Raw genomic sequence first — 20,453 nt, 5'->3', positions numbered from 1 at the left:
TATTACTTAAGTCACTCTATTGTATCAAATACATTATTTTTAATGGCTGCATAATATTTTCCCATTCTCTTCTTGAAACATTTTCTTCTTGGCTGCTGGGACATCTCTCTCTTGCTTCTCGTCCTTAGAATCTTTTAAGTCTCTTTTGTAGAACCTCTTCATCTCTCCCCAGTCTTTAACAGCAGGAGCTGCCCAGAACTCAGTCCTAAGGCCTCAGACCACTCCTCTTCCTTCTCCATCTGCATTCACTTGCCAGGAGTGCCCATCAAGCATCATAGCCTCAAATACTATCCATCCCTATCAACTCCCAGATTCTATTTCCAGCCTGAACTTTCCCCCGAATACTGCCTATTTGACATCTCCACTGAGATGACTAATGACATACTAAACTTACTGTGTCTTAAGCTAAACTTCTAATGAACCTGTACTCCAAGTTCCCCCTCTCAGCAAATGGCAACTCCATCCTTCACCTCAAACCTCCAGGCCTCAAACCTCATCTGAGGTCTTCTCCGGCTCTTTTCTCTTACACCACACATCCAGTCCTTTACAAAACGTGCCAGTCTTGCCCTTTGAGTAGTTCCAGAATCAGATGGAATTCCTATCTAACCCCACCTTCCCTGCAGCCACACTGGCCCCGATTTCAGGAGCCCCCTGATGGGTTTTTGTCCGGATTCCATCCTGGTCTTGTGACACTTTATACTCAACAGAGTAACCAGGTAATGTTATGGATCTGCTCAAACCCTCAAAGGCATTGCAATGTCACTGCTAGTAAGGGCTTCTATCTCCCACCGCTGCCTCTATCCCACACCCCTCTGGCCCTTATCCACTCTGCTGCAGGCACGCAGGTATCCCTTTGGAATATTGGAATCTCCCTTTGGAATTTTGCTTTGCTGCATCCTGATCTGATATGTCCTGTCCCCAGATTCCTGCCTGTCTTGTTCCCTCCTTGCTTCAGGTTCCTGTTCAAACACCATCTTACCTGTGAAACTCTCTTTATAGTCTTTGTGAAGAGCAATCTCTCTACCTAATACTCCTCTGTCTGCAGTCTTACCTATTTTAACTATTCTGCATCTTGCTTTTTCTATGTGGCGTTTATATTCATTTCCTAGGGCTGCCATAACCAAGTACCACAAACTAGGTGGTCTGAAAGAACAGAAATTTATTTTCACTCTGTTGTGGGTATTAGAAGTCTGGAATCAAAATATCAGTAGGGTTGGTTCCTTCTGAGGGCTCAGAGGGAGAATGTGTTCCACGCCTGTCTCCTAGCTTCTTGTAAATGGCTGGCAAATCTTGGCGTTCCACGGCTGTGGATGTATCGCTCCAGTGTCTGCTTCCATCTTCACATGGTCATCTCCTCTCTGTATCTCTCTCTTCTTATAAGAACACCAGTCATATTGAAGTAAGAGCCTATTCTACTCCACTATGACCAGCTTAATGTAACTAGTTACACCTGCAATGATCGTATTTACAAGTAAGTTTACATTCTGATCCTGGGGTTTGGACTTCAACATATCTTATTTGGGGGACCTATTCAACCTGTAACAGTATACAAAGTATTTACTGGTTGATTTCATTAATACCTATCTTTACCCATAAAAACATAAGCTATTTCTGTTCACTGATGTATTCTCCATGACTAGAATAATACTTGATACAGAGTGAGCATTCAATAAATACTTTTTAAATGAATTAGTGACTATGGAAATCTCATTTTCTCATCTTTTCTAAATACCATGCTAATGTAAATACTAGCATAGTATAAATATTGGTGTAAAGCCATGTAAATACTGGTACAGTGTAAATACTGGTACAGAGTTTTTATGCGTAATTATTCACGTGCATCTTGGATTGCTTCTTTGGTATATGTTCCTAGAGATAGATTCAACTCAATCTACTATCCTTTATCTTAGTGCTGGTCTGTGCTGCTTGAATAGGTAAATCCTATTCATTCAGATGTTGCTCAGATGGAATTTGTGCTCACTTGAAGGAAAGGTTGACGTGGTTCATCTTTCCTAACTGTTAAGCAAATTAAGGGTGGAGTCAAAGTTTTAGTGGGCAGTAACTCAAATCCTAAAGGTTATATGTGGTTATGTAATCTTTTCTCCTATTTAAGAATTGGCTTGCCTTTTCCCCAAGTTTTTGAATAACTTCATAATTATATTTAATGTCTGGTGTTAGAAAATCTTATTTCATGATCTGTTATTATTGGGCATTTAGTTTGTTTCTGATTTGGGAGTATTATAAACAATGTTGTAATGTCTATTTTCAAACATATATATTTTTTTCTCACATCAGTATTTTCTCTTTAGGGTAAATTCTTAATCAAAGACTCTCAAAATGTCCAAGAGAATTAAATATCTTTGTGGTGTTTGATATATATATATATATATATATATATATATATATATATATATATATTTCCTTCATTTGAATCACATGGGCCAAAGGGTATATCCATACATTTTTGTAAATACTTTTTATTTACATATTCATCTTTTAAGAAAAATGACCCCCCCACCGTAACGTTTTTGCCAGTATTGTTATAATCATTAATTGGTTCATGTTCACTCTTTCTTAGGGAGTGGAGCTTCCTGTTAACTGGCTACCACCTGCTGGATGTGGGCCAGGCTCAAAGCTGAAGGCAACCCTGTGTGGGCTGGCTATAAGGGAACCAGTCACCCTTGGGAGGTTGGCAGAGACTGTACCCATTAAATCCCTCCATACCATGCAGTGCTAAATGGCCCAATCACATCCTCCATTTAGAAGAATATATATCAAATGATTAAAGAGAAACCTGATGACTCAGCTTAAGGCTGTTGTTTTTTCTGGAGCAATAGTGAGCAAATATCCCTGATTGTTTATGATGCTGGCTGCACATTTTAATTAATCAACTAAGGTCCCTAAATACCTATGCTGCTGATGAATAATGCCTCCTTTTGCTGGCCCTTCCCGTGATTCTTTGAAATAAACTTTTATGTTGGTTAACAGTATGTGCACATGACTTCCTTGTAACCCTGAAGGAATGACTAGCAGAGCCAGTACGATAGTGCTTTGAAGAAAGAAGTACCCCTTGATTATCCTGCTAGGGATAATGCCTACAAGCAGCTGGGTCCCAAATTCACCAATTCTGAGAGCTGTCACTAAAACCTTTTTCTTTTCAGTGGGTGGGGGGATCAAGTTCAACATGATGTTGATCTTTTTGGTTACTAGTTAGAAAAACTGAGTACTTAAATGGCCTTTACTTATTTAAAACCAAGTTCACTAATAGAGAAACTGGCCTTTGGAAAATTGGCCTTTAGTGTTGAGTGTTCTTCATTTACTGGGGAAATTCATCTAATATTGACTTCAAATTATTCAACAGTGAAATCATAGATTTACTGTAGACACACTAGTCCTCAAGCTTACAGAAGTTGAAGCCCCTGTTGTCTACTTGAATCTATCATTTTGTTTCTGTCTTTGCCATATGTACAAGTCATGGCTAATTTGACTGCTTTGGTTTTTTTCCCAGGTAATACTGACTCCAATCCAGAAGACAGTCATCAGTTAAGTAAATAAAACAGGAACAGAACATTGGTACTTACAGTAGGTACCATTTTAAGATAAACCCCAATGAGTCATACCCTTGTATATTCTCCTCCCCTTGAGTGTTGTTGGAGCTGATGAGTTGGCATTTAGTGAACAGAATATGGCAAAGATGATGGGATTGTCACCCCATCTGGGTTATGTTATTGCTGTATAAGCCAGCATTATAGCAGACTGGAAGGATTCGTTCTCCTTTTGGTCTTTAAGTAGTGGGGTACCACGTGGCAAGAAACTGTGGGCAGCCTTCCTGACTCTGAGAGTGGCCCCTGGCTGAGACCAAGCAAGAAAACAGGGCCCTTGGTCCTTCAGCTTCAAGGAGGTGAACTCTCTGAAATCACATACACATGGAAGAGGACCCCAGACTCCAGACTCCAGAAAAGAATGCAGCAGTCTTAACACCTAGATCACAGCCTTGTGAGACCCTGAGCAAGGGACCTAGTTAAGCTATGCCTCAACTCCTGACTTACAGAAACTGAGATAATAAGTGGTGTTGTTTTAAGCCCCTAAGCTGGTGATAATATGTTATGAAATGACAGAAATTCAATACACTCTCCGTATTCGGCAGGGAGTATAAGAGAGTGTGTTTAAATCTCAGCTTCGCTACTTTTTAGATATGCAACCACGGCAAATTACTTAACCCCTCTGAATCTGTTATCTTTATGGTAAAATAGGAATAAAAATTTTACCTATTTTAGGATAATGAAGAAGGAATAAAATGGTACATGTGAGTCACTTAATGTGCTGCTTGACACATAGTAACTTATCAATAAATGTTTTTCATTTTTACCAGAGGTTGGGCATTTTAAATTCCACAATTCTAAATATTTTCATTATTTTTTCCATGTACCTCATGTTTTTAAGATTTTTATTGTATTAGCTGAAGTTATTTATTAAGTAATCATTTCTTTTTATGTTTTATTTCCCCACTATTTCTTTTTTCTTTGAGATGGAATCTCGCTCTGTCACCCAGGCTGGAGTGCAATGGCATGATCTTGGCTCCTGAGTATCTGGGAATACAGGCACATGCCACCATGCCCAGATAAATTTTTTGTATTTTTTTAGTAGAGGTGGGGTTTCACCATGTTGCCCATGCTGGTCTCGAACTCTTGACTTCAAGTGATCCGCCTGCCTTGGCCTCCCAAAGTGCTGGGATTACAAGCATGAGCTACCGTGCCCAGCCCTCCCCGTCTAATTCATCACCTATATATAGCTTCTGATCAACTTGGGGTATTCTTAATAGATTAACTGTAATTAATGTAATTTGTCTAAAAGGAAAGACAGTTATTTATAGTGAGTAGAATTTCCCTTAACTTTTGAAATAAATGAATTGTTGAACTTTGCCAGACTACCATTTGGAACCAAAATATTAATTGATTGATGGTAAATAGGCATTGGGTGACTTTCTGCAGTTAAGCAAGGCAATCATGATTTGCCTTTGTATGCCAGCATATTTGCTCAGATACTGCAGATGGGTAAGAATGGCTGAAAAGAAAATTGTTAGTTCAAGGAAAGGAAGGAAGTGCCCATAAAGAAAAAGAAGATATGATATTAACAGTATTTAAGTACTTAACAGCTGGGAATTAACTTATGAATCACAAAAGTTTTAGGAATTGTGCGATGTCAGTATTTAAATTATGGTAAAATGAATATGCTTCATTCATGTTCTGTGTTTATATTAAAATGCTCTTATTTAATAATTTATTTTGTATATAATTAAAAACATTTAATATAAAATTACAATATTTGAAGTATGATTGCTACTCTTTCACTAGTACTTTATTTCCTCTTTGAATAGTGTCTAAAATACTGCATTTTTTTTGTATTATTAATATCAAGGCTGAAATGTATTCAGTTTCTAGATGAACACTTTCCAAATTGATTATAGACTTGATAGGGAACAATATTTATTTAATAGAAGTATATTTTGTACAATCTTAGCTAAAACTCTGAGAAGAAAATGCTATGTTATAAGGAACCAGTTTATCTGATGTAAAAGTACATTGACATTTTAACGTGCAAAAAAACAAAAGTACAGCTTAAGAAGTATGTCTGAAAAGTTAATGTTAAATAAATTGGGTTTTCCAGATCATACTCTATATATGCCCTGAAAAACAATTCTGTAATACAACACACCAAAAACATACACATACTCACACAACGGACACATAATACATAAAACACCCACAGTGCACACACACAAATGGCAACCCTTATAAGCACATTAAGGTCTCTGAGAAGTCCTACAATAGAGACCTACTGTGCTTTGTTTAATCATGTGCTTCTCCAGTTGATCTCAGAATCCTCCCCCTCCCCCCAATTCCTGATGACTTTGTGTTTTTTGGAACATACCTTATGAATGACTTCCCTATGAAATATTTCCCAAGGAAAACTATTACACAGGAGAAGTATAAGATAACCTCAACATTTGTGGGTAAAAAACAGTTACCACCATTAAAATAACCTGTAGATCAGAAGCAACACCTCCAAATTATGTAAAGAAATTTAGGATTCTGACAGGACTGAAATTTCTTATTTCCTTCTGGAGTCTAGGTTTGTTCTTTTGGTGTAATGTACAGATAAAGCCAGGTCTATCTGCCAGTGATCACTGTGCTGCTATTCTCTGTTCACATTGCTAGAGAGATGTAGCTGGGCAGTAAAAGATGGTCATCTTCCTGCACAAGGAGTCACTAACACAAGGATGGAAGCTGTGTCTCCCCCACAAGTGCTGTCAGCATTGTTTGACTTAACAGCACAATTGGGAGCCTTATCTTTCTGCATTCCTGACACAGTGGACCAAAGGCCACTCCTCATTAACTTGACCCCTTTCTGTTTATTCCATATAGAATGAAACATGAATACATTTCCACACTTTAAGAATGTATGGTAGGGCATTTAGAGGGTACTTACTCTCACAATTAAAAGGATTTTATCTTCATAAAGAAGCTGACATTTGCTGTCAGGATGCCAGACCACAATTCTATATAAGCTTTTCTTTTCTTTTTTTTTTTTTAATGATTGATATGGTTTGACTCTGTGTCCCCATCCAAATCTCACGTCAAATTGGAATCCTCCTATGTCAGGGGGGTTCCTGGTGGGAGGTAATTGGATCATGTGGATGGATTTCCTCCTTGCTATTTTTGTGATAATTTTCACAAGACCTGATGAACTTTAACAAGTTCCAATTGTGGCTAAAAGGGTACAAATCAGGTTTTTGCTTCAGAGAGTGCAAGCCCCAAGTTTTGGCAGCTTCCACATGGTGTTGGGCCTGCAGGTTCACAGAAGCCAAGAGTTTGGGAGTCTCTGCCTAAATTTCAGAGGATGTACGCAAACACGTGATGTCCAGGCAGAAGTCTGCTACAGGAAGAGCCCTCATGGAGAGCCTCTACAGGGCAGTGTGGTGGGGAAATGTGAGGTTGGATCCTCACAAAGAATCCCCACTAGGGTACTGCCTAGTGGAGCTGTGAGAAGGCCACCATCTTCCAGACACCAAAATGATAGCTCCACTGACAGCTTACACTCTGTACCTAGAAAAGCTGCAGGCATTCAATGCCAGGCCATAAAAGCAGCTGCAGGGGCTGTACTCCAGAGCCACAGAGGTGGAGCTGCCCAAGGCTTTGGGAGCTCACCCCTTGCATCAGCATGCCCTGGATGTGAGACATGGGGTCAAAGCTGATTATTTTGGAGTATTAAGATTTAGTGACTACCCTGCTGGATTTTGGACTTGCATGGGGCTTGTAGCCCCTTTGTTTTGGCCAATTTTTCCCTTTTGGAATGGGAACATTTACCAAATGCCTATACCCCTCCCTTAGATCTTGGAAATAACTAACTCGTTTTGATTTTACAGACTCATAGGTGAAAGGGACTTCCCTGATCTCAGATGAGACTTTGGGCTTGAACTTTTGAGTTAATGCTTGAATGAATTAAGACTTCTTTGAGGCACTGTTGGGAAGGCATTATTGGTTTAGAAATGTGAGAAGAATATGAGATGGGAGGGACCAGGGGTGGAATGATATGATTTGGCTCTGTGTCCCCACCCAAATCTCATATTGAATTGTAATACCCACACGTCAGGGGAAGGGCCTGGTGGGAGGTGATTGGATCATGGAGACAGATTTCCCCTTTGCTGTTATTGTGATAGATCTGATGGTTTAAAAGTGTGTGGCACTCTCCCTTTGCTCTCTTTCCTGTTCCACCATGGTAAGAATGCCTGCTTCCCCTTGACCTTCCACCATGATTGTAAGTTTCATGAGGCCTCCAACCATGCTTCCTGTACAACTTGTGGAACTGTGAGTCAATTAAACCTCCCAGTCTCAGGTAATTCATAGCAATGTGAGAACAGACTAATACAATGATTGTTTATTGTCTAAAAGATACAGTCCTAATTAAACTTTGTTTATATTAACCCTAATATTTTGATCTTCCTCTTTCTTTAACTTTGTAAACAGTAGAGTTTTATCCAAATATGAAATTTTATACCTTCACAGCTATCACTTCAATAAAGATATTTATTAAACAAATTTTAAAATGTTTTAACAACATAAAAATATATTTACAACATAATCTGCTGACTAAAGACTCCAACAAAGTTTACAGTACCTACTGTATTATTCTGTTGTAGAACAGAATACAGATGCCAACAATAGTTTGCAGATTAATTTAGTTCACAGTTATATCTATTGCTTTAAGCAATACCATTAATGTAAATGCATGATTTACAACATCCCCAACACAGCAAGAAAAGAAATAGATTTATAAAGCAAGATGTCTGCTAGGCATTTATGATGTCAAATATGCCAAGTATTTTCTTTTCTTTTCCTTTTCTTTCTTTTTTCTCTTTTTTTGAGATAGGGTCTTGCTCTGTCCCCCAGGCTGGAGTGGGGTGGTGCAGTCTTAATTATGCCAAGTACTTAAATGATTTTTCTCATTATGCCATAAGAATAATGCTGTTTTAGTGGTGAAAGATAAATTTTTATTAGCTCAAAGACCACTGAAAAACTTCTAGGAAGTTCCAAAGTAAAATCTGGCTATTCTTTATGTAAAATAGATAGAACAGCTGCAATCTCTGTGTATTCCTTAAACATAAACTGTTGATTCCATTTATGTTAATTGAACTGCAGGGAAATGACTTGTTACAAATAAAAATCAAATTTTAGAAACCAGTTAACACCACTGGCCTAAGTATGGTTTTTAATTGCTTGCATATGTCCAAGAAATTTCACCATGACGTACAGATTAAAAATTAACAATTACTTCTAACCTGTACGTAAGCCAAAGTGCTCACTCTTTTTTTTGTAGGAAAGTTAGAGATTTTTTGTTACTGAAAAAGACAGTTCATTTTCCAGGGCTTCAAAATGACCAGAGTAGTGAAGAGACACTGTCATGGAATCTAATAATGTATTTTTGTATTAACCTATGTGTACATTGACTATTTCACATTGACTAAGTTGCCTTAGCTGGAAAAAGGCAGCTCTGTCATTTCTTTTCTGATCCTTTTCTTTACTTCTTCTTCACTAAGGAGGATGGCCCAGCAACAACTCAGCCCATGCTTTTTAACCCACCGCCTCCATACCCTCTACCCAATGTCCAACTAAGGATCCCTGAAGGATTTTTTAACAGAACCAATGTACTGACCATTACTTTACATTTTTCTAGATGACTCTGAGGTCCAAGTGAAAGACAATATTTGCAAGCAATTCATTGGATTTGACCATCAAAACCCTGTTCCAGGTAAGGTCTCCTTCATTGTCTGTGGTAGAAATTTTTTCTCGCTTTATTTTCCAGCTGAATTAAGATACGAAAATCTCATGTACATCAAAGATGACTTACAGAATTTCTTGGTGGTCTACATTAATATAAGGTGAAAGTCCATTACCAACTAAGAATTCAAGATGGCATTCAATGATGACTGTTATCAGTTACACACTGTATGGAAAAGCGCTTTTTCCTTTAAAAAGCGCTTTTTCTTTAAAAAGTTTGCAATTGGCAACCAAATGGACTGGAAAATCTGGCACAAAAATCCTGGGCCTTTTCCACAAGCATCTTGTCTGCTTTATTTTGGGTTGCCATTACTTTGACCACTGTTTCCCACAGGGTTTTGTGATGTCATAAGTGAACAAAAGACCTGTGCAAAGAGAATACAGCATGATCTGATGCTCATAGCCTTTTCTGTAATTACAGGCACACTCAGGCATCATGGAAAATGATACCTATTGTGGAATCCCTCACTTGCTGATGAATAATCTAGAAGATCAGAAATGTGGTACTATTTTGGCTTTCAGGTAGAAAAGCACCCTGAATCTAGCTTCCTGCTATGAATGAGTACTGAGCTTGGGATGGTGAAAATTGATTTTCAAGATAAATAAGTATGGCCATATTCTGAGGTTCCTGGAATCAACTGTGTTCTGTTTAGGTGATGGAAGCAAAGCTTACATCTGAAAATAACCTACAAAAATAATATGTGAACACATGGCACTTTGAGATAGACTGAAAACATGCTACTATGTTCTATGGATCAAAATGCAAAGCTATCTGTACGTATATTAATTTTCATTTTCATTAATTTGGGATATATTGATATTACATAACTATGTGCTTACCTATATAGACCGTAAAACAAATTTTGACAATGTTTCTAATGACAACATACTTTCTAGCCCCAACTGCTGGGAAAAAAATAGGAAAATGACTGTCTCTGTTTTTTTATTTTTTAAATTTATTTATTTAACTTTAGGTGCATACTATATCTGGCATTTCTCCCCATGTTATCACTCCACTGACTGTCTCTGTTTTTAAATGGAAAAGCAAAACCATTACTCCTCATTGCGACATGGACTGGCCTCTAAAAGGTTCAGAGTCAAAACCTCTGATTATTCCCCAATATAATAAAACACATAAGCTTTGTCACACTGGTCAGGAAGTCTGATCATCTCTAGTGTTTTGTCTTAAAAATTGCTTTCCAGGATAGGACTGCAGTAGTGGCTTATGCCTGTAATCCAGCACTTTGGGAGGCTGAGGCAGGCAGATCACCTGAGGTCAGGAGTTCGAGACCAGCCTGGCCAACATGGTAAACCCCTGTCTCTACTTCTCTACTACAAATATAAAAATTAGCCAGGTGTGGTGGTGCCACATTTCCCAGTCCCTAGAGCCTTTCTTCTTCTTTTTTTTTTTTTTTTTTTTTTTTTGAGGCAGCATCTTGCTGTGCCACCCAGGCTGGAATATAGAGTTGAGACCATGGCTTACGGTAGCCTCAACCTCTCCTGGCCAAGAGTCCTTCTTAGCACCCGCTGGGTAAACTATGTTCCGCCCTTTAGTCTCTGAGCTTTGTGGCCCACTCCAAGTCAACTGCTGACCGAGAAACGCAAGTCTCCCCAGTCTCCGAGTCTTTATGGATTTGGTTGTTAGTCACTCTCAGCAATAGCTGAATCCCTTCCTCCGCATTGGTCTGCCCTACCTCACTGAAAATGCAAGTGAAGGTGGATGGTTTGCCTTTCTGAGGAGCCCCTTATGAGTAAATAATGCAGCAAATTCAGAAAAGTTAGGTGAGCAGCATAGAGAAATAAGCAAAGGCCAGAGCATGGAAAGCCTTGACTCCATGCTGCTTCATGAGAACAGGGGTTCTTAGTCCTATCAGAGCAGCAGCACCTTTGACAGCGAACGCTTGTCATCTTTTCAAAGGAGGTGTCGTCTGTCTTCAAAGCAATGCAGCTGAAACTCTCGACTACGTTCTCCACAACTTCTTCATCTTGCTGATCTTCTCGGCCGGATTCAGCTCAAAGAGGTGGCACCTCTGTGCAATGTGAGAGCTCAGCAACTTCCCTAAACTGGTGGAGAAGAGAGTGTAGACAACCAAAGGCCGGGGCGTGCACCAAGGCCTCCTCCTCCATGCGCCCTCCATGGCTCGGGGCCAAAGGAAGGCAGCAGGCTCAGTCCTGGGTGGTGGGGGGCGGCTGGGGGCATTTTCTTTGGTGCCTGGCTATGCAAGCTTTCCTTAAGACCTGACAATTACTCAGGCACGGGAATCCTATATTGCTGAAATTAGAACAAAAGGCCTATCTACCTTAATGCATTCATATTTCATATTTTGAATAAAACCATGATTTTCCACAGAGTGACTTCTGCTCTATTAAAGAAATGAGGCCAGGCATGGTGGCTCATGCTTGTAATCCCAGCACTTTGGGAGGCCAAGGTGGGTGGATCACTTAAGGTCGAGGTTGGAGACCAGTCTGGCCAATATAGTGAAACCCCCATCTCTACTAAAAATATGAATAAAAGAAAAGAGAAGGAGAAAGAGGAGGAAGAGGAAAGAAGGGAACAAGGAAGAAAGGAAGAAAAGAAAAAGAGAAAGAGAAAAAGAAAAAGGAAGAAACAAAGAAGGAAAGAAAGAGAAAGAAAAAGAAGGAAAGAAAGAAAGAGACAGAAGAAAAGCCCAGTGAGGTGGTGGGTGGTTTTAGTCTCAGGTACTCAACCGGGTGAGGAACGAGAATTGCCTGAACCCGGGAGGCGGAGGTTGCAGTGAGCCAATATCACACCACTGCACTCCAGCCTGGGCGACAGAGCCGGACTCTGTTTCTAAATAAAGAAAGAAAGAAATGTAAAGAAATGGAATATCCTGGCAACTTCTAGATAAGCTTTTTATTAGTAAGTTACCTATTCATTAAGGTACAGAGAAGGAAAGAACTTGCTAAAAATTATTTTGATTCAGTTCACTCATATTTGAATACATGCAAGATATTTTGCTATGCATTTTGCCTGTGTTTTGACCTATAAGCAAGAAGTAAATATGTATCTTCATCCTTCCAGAATAATTTTCACCTGTATTTGATGGGTATTTGCAGACTGAACATGTGCCAGAGCCAACCTGTCCTTTCTTCTTTAACTCATAGGACTAACCAGGCTGGCTAGTGGTAATGATACCAAACTAGGCTGGATTTATAGGCATTTTAAAATGTTAAGGAACAGTATCTACTCAGAATCAGATATTCTGAAAAAATGAAAAATTTCCTTTGACCTTTTGCCAAAAAATTCCTTGACATTTCACCATCCTCTTCTACCTTTTTTTTTTTTTTTTTTTTTTTGAGACTGAGTCTTGCTTTGTTGCCAGGCTGTAGTGCAGTGGTTCAATCTCAGCTCACTGCAACCTCCACCTCCCAGGTTCAAGCGATTCTTCTGCCTCAGCCTCCTGAGTAGCTGGGACTACAGGCATGTGGCACCATGCCTGGCTAGTTTTTTTGTTTTTGTTTTTGTTTTGTTTTGTATTTTAGTAGAGTTGGGGTTTCACCATGTTGGCCAGGATGGTATTGATCTCCTGACCTTGTGATCCACCTGCCTCAGACTTCCAAACTGCTGGGATTACAGGTGTGAGCCTTTCTACCTTTTCATTGTACCATCCTGAGTTGAGACACCAGGGCCAGCACTTTGAAATACCAGTATGGTCTAGGAGGCTGTATTGCTATAGAGGGTATTTCTGACCTATCAATGCTGCAGACACAGGAACTTCCTTAGCACTTTAGCCTGAGATCATTGGTAGAGACTCAAGTCTCAGTGATGGGATTCGGAGGGCTGCCTGTTAATTTTTGAGAGTGAGTTGTGATGGTTATGTTTATTTGCCCACTTGGCTAGGCTATAATATTCAGTCAGGCTTTCTGTATGCTTGTGTGAAGCTATATTTAGGTGAGATGAACATTTAAATCAGTAGACTTTGACTAAAGCAGAGTGCCCTCCAAAATCTGGTGACCCTCACCCAATCAACTGAAGGCCTTAACAGAAAAAAGGCTGAGCCCTTTTGAGGCAGAGGAAATATACCAGCAGGCTGCTTCCAACTTGAGATGCAACACCTTGTCCCTGGGTCTTCGGCCTGCAGGCCTACCCTGCAGATTTTGGACTTGCTAACCCCCATAATCATGTGAGCCAGCCAATTCTTTAAAATCAATCTCTTCCTCTCTCTCCACACACACTCCCTTTCAGTTCTGTTTCTCAGGAGAACCCTGACTAATTGATGGGTGGCCTTTAATACGCTTTATGGTCAAACCCGTGAGCTGCTTAATAAAAACAATCTGGGATGGCAAAGAAGACTTTTTTGGCTTGATTCCCAAATTTGGCTTTGACCTTTGCCTAGACCAGGCGTCCTCAAACTTTTTACACAGGGGGCCAGTTCACTGTCCCTCAGACCGTTGGAGGGTCGCCACATACTGTGCTCCTCTCACTGACCACCAATGAAAGAGGTGCCCCTTCCTGAAGTGCGGCAGGGGGCCGGATAAATGGCCTCAGGGGGCCGCATGCGGCCTGCGGGCCGTAGTTTGGGGACGCTTGGCCTAGACTTTAGCCTCTTAGTGCCCCCCACCCCGAAAACCCTGTGACTGACCCTCAGGACCCAGCTGACTGCCTCTCGAGTAGGCTCTTCTACATAGAGCTGAATCTGAGCCCCTAGACATTTTTCTCTTCAGCTAAAATTACACGGGGCACACTCCTAACTTTGAACAACATAAGATTCAATTCAGAACTTAAATCGTGAGCGTGTCTGAGTTCCAATATTGTACAAAGTTAATTAATACTTTAAGATTCAAACAGCATTTTCCTGTACTTGCCCTGTTCAACTCACATAGAGATGACCCTGTTCGATTATAGTGCCATTTTATACAATATTGGTGCGTTTCTACTCATGCTTTCCACTACACCCAATGCTCAAGAGGACCTATGAAACACTAACCCATAGGGTCACTTGTGTAAATACCATATTCTATATAGATGATCCAGCCTTGAATGCTAGTAATACTCATTATTATAATTCTAATGCTAATATTTACTGAGTGCTCACTGTGTGCCAGACATCATTTTGTAGGTACTAAACCCTTAATGCTCACACCAATCTTAAATCAGGTAGGTGCTATGATTATCCCCATTTTACAGCTGAGGAAATTGAACCACACCCAATGGTACCATAATGAGTAGATGACCCTGAGATTGTTCAGCTGTACTCATTGGGAGGCAGTCCTGATGCTCTACTGCTGGCCTTGGGAGTCTCTCCTGCTTCTATCCACAAGGGCACACAGCATGGCAATCCCTAATCCTGCCTTTGAGGATGTACCTTGAGAAGCAGAGCTCATGGCTCTTGGCTTCCCACCAGAGAACAGAGCTTTTCAGTCTTAGACTTTTTTTTCTGGTTCCTCATTTCTGAGGTTGCTGCGGCTTCCGTTCTAGTGTCTAATTTGTCATAATTCCCTTTTTTCCTGCTTACCCCAACATGTGGCCTCTACTTATTTCTGTGCTATGTTTCTGTGCCCTATCCCTCTCTGGAGGGTCTCAAGAAACATTCTGGTGAGCCCGGTGTGCTGGGGGCTGCAGCTCTACCATCCGAGAGCTGCTCTTCACCTTCTCAGCTCCTTCTTGGTCTAAATTGTACTGCAAGACTAAGGGCTTTGGATAGTTGAGGCTTTTTTTTATCCATACGAAGAAATACACTGACTCACCTCTCCTGACTTGTACATAGGATTATCTTGACGCTCTTCACATATCTTGTTCTTTAATCAAAGTCCAACACTGCTTGTTTTATTTAAGTATGACTTCAATGAACTTTAATTTGATGAGTTGTAAGTTCTCAGTGATTCTGGTTAAATGTTTTCTTGACTTTGAGAGGACAGTCTTCTCTTCCTATAAGTCACTGAATAAGTCTTCCTAAAGCTAAACAAGCCTTTCTGTATCTCTCTTTGCAGCAGACTTCAATTGCCCCTTTAACATATCCCCTCCTTTGAGCAGAGGCACACTTCTCTGTGTTTTTCTATCCCCTTTACACACTAGGAATCCACGGAGCCCATCATACCCAGCACCCATAGCGTGGTAACTAGGAGGCAGCATAAAAAATACTACCCTCCTAGAAAGGATGGCTGTTATAAACCAATGTATTACATGCCTGCTAGAATAAGGGTTAGGTCCTGCTAGACCTGGGCAGACTGGGCTGTCACTGTCAGGAACAAGTGTAGGCAGGAAAGAGCTGACACGGGAGGTTTGAGACTTCAGAGCAGAGCCCTACAGTTAGAAACAGAGCTAGTGGCTCCTGGTGGCCTCTGGCACAGACACTGAGGAAATAATGGCCAGGTTTGAACCAGGAGAGGAACGGGGGACAGAGGTAGAGAGCCAAGGGAAAAGCTGGATGTGGGTTCAAGCCCAGGTTACCAGACACAAAATTACGAGGCTCAGAGACATCTGTACTGATACTTTCTCAGAGAGCAATGGGTTTTCTGAAGTGACAGGTTGACCCTATTTTCTGAGGATTGAAGGATCCCATTGTCCTGGAGCCAGCAGGGGGCTCTTCATATCATGAATGATAGTCCTGACAGCACACTTACATTCTTTTCTTTAGCAGGAATTTAGGTGTTCCCAGAACACAGAATTGAACTAAGAGTGAGAGAAAGAAAGAGAGGGAAGTGAGTGAGATGCTGTTGAGTTGAGGTCTGAAATACGTATTTTAAAATTTGGGCATTTATGTAGCTGATTGTCTCCTTAACATTCCACGTAGGAAAGGAAGGGGATCTATCTTATGAGTCAGATATTTCAGTTTAACCATCTCATTTGCTATTCCTCTCACAGTAGAGGAAAGCCAAGTGAGTTGTATAAATGGAATAATTACATTTCCTATTCCTGGGCGACACATTTGCCAGTTCTTTTTTAATAGCATTAGAGCCAGGCACGGTGGCTCAGGCCTGTAATCCCAGCAGTTTGGGAGGCCAGGGTGGGAGGGCTTGAGCTCAGGAATTTGAAACCAGCCTGGGCAGCATGGTGAGACCTTGTCTCTACTAAAAAAATTAAAAATAAAAATAAATAGCTGTGCTTGGTGGCACATGCCCGTGGTCCCAGCTACTTAGGAGGATGAGGTGGAAGGATTGCTTGAGCCTGGGAGATTGAGGCTGCAGTGAGCTGTGATTGTGTCGCTGCACTCCAGCCTGGGAGGCAGAGCAAGACCCTGCCTCGAAAAAAAAAAAAAAAGTGTTAGAGTAGATTCAGTGAAAACCCCCTGTGTACGTGCAAAAGGTAGGAATTATTAGTATAACTTAAAGCATAAATCTCTAGACATACGAAAAAGAGGCCACACTGGCCCACAGATTAGAAAGATACCTATCTAGAGAAAATGATTTTGAGCTCCTTTAAAGATTTTATTCCAACTTAATTAATAAACATAATTACAACATTCCTCACTTATTTTAAAGCTACTTTATCATTTTGTCCCATCCAGAGAAGACTCATCTCTGATAGAATAACTCATTTATCTCCAGTGTGGCTGGGATTCCCATCCATAAACCTGCATAATTAGAGGTCTGCAGGAGATTCACATTCCTTCTCCTGGTTTGTCTTCCAAAAACTCTCATTTGTTCAGTTTCTCTGGTACATCATACATGTTCTTACATTCCTCTCCTTCTGCTCAGGCTCCCAGGGCCCTACAGCACATTTTGTAGAACGTAATGCTTGTATCTAAACACTCCGTGGCCTGAGTTCTGGTAAACAATGACAGGCATGTGTGGACTTGTGGACAGAAGGAGGTTTTGCCTCTGTGCTGTTTCTCAGTGGGAAGCTCAGGAGGCTGGCTCTGTTTCAACCTCCAGATCTTTCTTTTTATGAAGATGATGATAATCACACAGTCATATTATTGCCCTCCCTGCAGGCACTCAGAGGCAGCCAGCCCAACGCTCTCATGTTCCTTTGCCTTTCATTTGAAAACAACATGTAGGGGCACATAGACTGGGTGAAGATAATTTTAAAAGAATTTTTTAATTTAATTAAATAATACTTAATAATACTTCTTAATATACTTGGTTCATTTGCACAGCGTATTGCAACATTCAAAGGACTTCCACATGTATGATGCCATGTAGCACTTGAAACATTGGCCTGTTTCTTTTATGATCACTCAAATGTTAAAGCAAATGTTCCCCTCTGTTTCTATTAAAAATGTGACAGAAATGGAATATTTGCCATGATCTGCTTTGCAGATACCATCCTATTTTCCTGTTTTTCAAAACAGACTAAATTCTTCCTCAATCTAGTGCTCCTCTAAAGTCCCTTGTATTTCTTCTTTTATATTCTAGCATTTAAGCTAAAATTAGTATACATGGCCATATGCTTGTTAATTCCCTTTGCACAAAGGTGTGTTGTTGGCAATCTGTGCAGATCGTTCTTTAGTTTGGACTTGCAGCTAGCAAACTCTCAGAGCAAAAGCCACGCTCAGGTGGGCTGGCCTAGAGGACATTGCTTCCTCTTCTTTTCAGCAACAGCTTGCATCTCAAATAGTCCCCCAAGAGGACTATTTGATGAAGTTTTGGCATGTGGAAAATATAAATAGACTTTGCAAAGTGGTATGGACAAGCAGAGATTTTTCTGAACTAATATATAAGGAGAAATGAGAAAATAACATTGAAATGGGAGCTGGATTCCTAAACCTGCATTAAAGAACTGCGCCTTCAAAACACTGAGGGGGGTTGCGTGCCAATAGCCCTCAGTGGGCTATGCTGAGGGATCTGGGCTAGCAAAGTAAGAAACAAAATGTATCATTTTAACAACAACAAAAAATCCCCTTTTATTGACTATGACATACATACAAGAAGATATGTTATGCATATGAGTTGTGGGAGCATGCATGTGTGTGTGTGTGTGTGTGTGTGTTTGCACACGCACACACACATATTTCCTAGCTCTGTTCACTGAAAAGGTTTAGAAACAATGACCAACCCAGTAGCGATGGGCATCCCTTGTGCCCAGATGTGGCTTTGAAATACCATTTTCCACTAACTAAAACTAGAGAAAGGGCTATTTCTAGGTTTGGGATGGGCAATGTACAAGATGTATCTGGAACACCTTGCCATACCAGCTAGTGAGGAAGCTACTGAAGACCACCAGGAGCGTGTTGAAAATACGCAGCGGTCGACCTGAAGAGGCCTCCACTGGCTGAAGAGGTGGAAATTTGAACATCAAAAAGGATAGTAATTGGAATCATTATGAAACCCATTAAATAAATTGAAATCTGTGACTTCATAATGATACCTTAAAAACTGATCTCCTGGCCGGGCGCAGTGGCTCATGCCTGTAATCCCAGCACTTTGGGAGGCTGAGGCAGGCAGATCACGAGGTCAAGAGATCGAGACCATCCTGACCAACGTGGTGAAACCCCATCTCTACTAAAAATACAAAAATTAGCTGGGTGTGGTGATGCACGCTTGTAGTCCCGGCTACTGGGGAGGCTGAGTCAGGAGAATCACATGAACCGGAAGGCAAAGGTTGCAGTGAGCCGAGATTGCGCCACTGTACTCCAGCCTGGTGTCAGAGCGAGACTTTGCCTCAAAAAAAAAAAAAAAAAAAAAAATTGATCTCAGAGGATAATAGGGAAATAATTCATTTTTGTGAAAATTTGTAAATGAAAAGAAAGAATTAAACATTTATTCTACTTCTGCTAAGTAAAGGTGCCACTGAGTAATCAAATAGTAGATGAAGGAAAGAATATTTTTAGAAAAGTGTTCCAATGGACAAATTAATAAATGGAAAAGAAATGATAGAACTAGAATATTACCATTTTGCAACCCCCATTGAATAAATAGATCTTGGCATCAAGCATCAACAGCTGCTATTATCACAAGAGAGAAAACCGGACATTGCATGTCTCATGATGAAAGAACATATCACCACCTGGAATCTTGCCAAAAGTTCAAAACTGAGACTGACCAAGTCTCTGGATCCAGCTGCCATTTGCAGGAATATTGAAGACAGAGGAAAATCAGTATACAGTCAGCAAAGGCCAGATGGTGAGAGGTCTACCGGTCAAGTAGCCAGGTAGGTTGGAAAAAAAGTCAGGGATGGAGGAGAGACCCTGTAGAATATGAGAATTAACAGACATGCCAAATTTACAAGTGGGTAAAGCTACACTATGGTATTTAGAAATGCATGATTAGGTGCTAAAACTACAAGAAACACAAGGAATGGTTACTTAACGCTTCAGAGCACTGGTTAGCTTTGTGAGAAGGAAGCCACGCTGAGCAGGATGAGACACGTGAGGAACTTTGGGGATGCCGTGCAAAGTTCCATTTCTTGACCGGAACAGAGGTTGCTAAGGTGTTCACCTTTTAACGATAAATGGAGCTATGAATTCACTTTGTGTGGTTTTCTTAGTCTGTGTTTTATTTTATAATGGAAGGTGTTAAGAAGAAAAGAAGCTGGGCATGGTGGCTCAAGCCTGTAATCCCAGCACTTTGGGAGGCCGAGGTGGGTGGATCACGAGGTCAAGAGATTGAGACCATCCTGGTCAACATGGTGAAACCCCGTCTCTACTAAAAATAGAAAAAATCACCTGGGCATGGTGGCACGTGCCTGTAATCCCAGCTCCTCAGGAGGCTGAGGCAGGAGAATTGCCTGAACCCAGGAGGCGGAGGTTGCGGTGAGCCGAGATCACGCCATTGCACTCCAGCCTGGGTAACAAGAGCGAAACTCCGTCTCAAAAAAAAAAAAAAAAAGAAGAAGAAGAAAAGAAGAAGAGCAATTTTTAAATTTACATTTTATGGATGCCATAAAGGGCCTAACTAGTTAAGTGCAGCTTGTGTCAAGCCACTATCATGTAATGATAATGAGTGTGAGCTCGGAGCCACCCTGCTGGGGTTTGAATTTTTTCTTGCCACTTACCAGCTGTGTAACCCTGGGAAAATCACTCCACCTCTCTGTTTCAGTTTTCTCATCTGTAGAGTGGATGTCATAAGTGCTCCCACTTCACAGTGTCATTATAATATTTACATGAGATGATAACATGAACGTTGAGAATACTGCCATGCATACAGTAAGGGCTCAATACAACTTGTTCCTTCTTTCTTCTTGCCTTTCCCTTCCATTTTCCTCAAACACCG

The 20,453-nt window shown here is 40.7% G+C and overlaps 1 long non-coding RNA gene across 1 annotated transcript in view; it reads left to right on the top strand.

The window, feature by feature from the left end:
* Window positions 1-15,105, top strand: part of LOC104651770 (uncharacterized) — a 65,402-nt gene extending 50,297 nt beyond the window's left edge. Inside the window, exons 3-5 of the long non-coding RNA XR_012516320.1 lie at window positions 3,509-3,582; window positions 9,235-9,309; window positions 9,760-15,105. This is a non-coding gene — a long non-coding RNA (uncharacterized LOC104651770). The remainder of the gene's footprint in view (window positions 1-3,508; window positions 3,583-9,234; window positions 9,310-9,759) is intronic.
* Window positions 15,106-20,453: the final 5,348 nt, after the last annotated feature.

This window comes from Saimiri boliviensis, chromosome 2 (genome assembly GCF_048565385.1).
Source record: "Saimiri boliviensis isolate mSaiBol1 chromosome 2, mSaiBol1.pri, whole genome shotgun sequence".
NCBI lineage: Eukaryota > Metazoa > Chordata > Mammalia > Primates > Cebidae > Saimiri > Saimiri boliviensis.
This window is presented reverse-complemented; position numbering and strand designations above follow the sequence as displayed.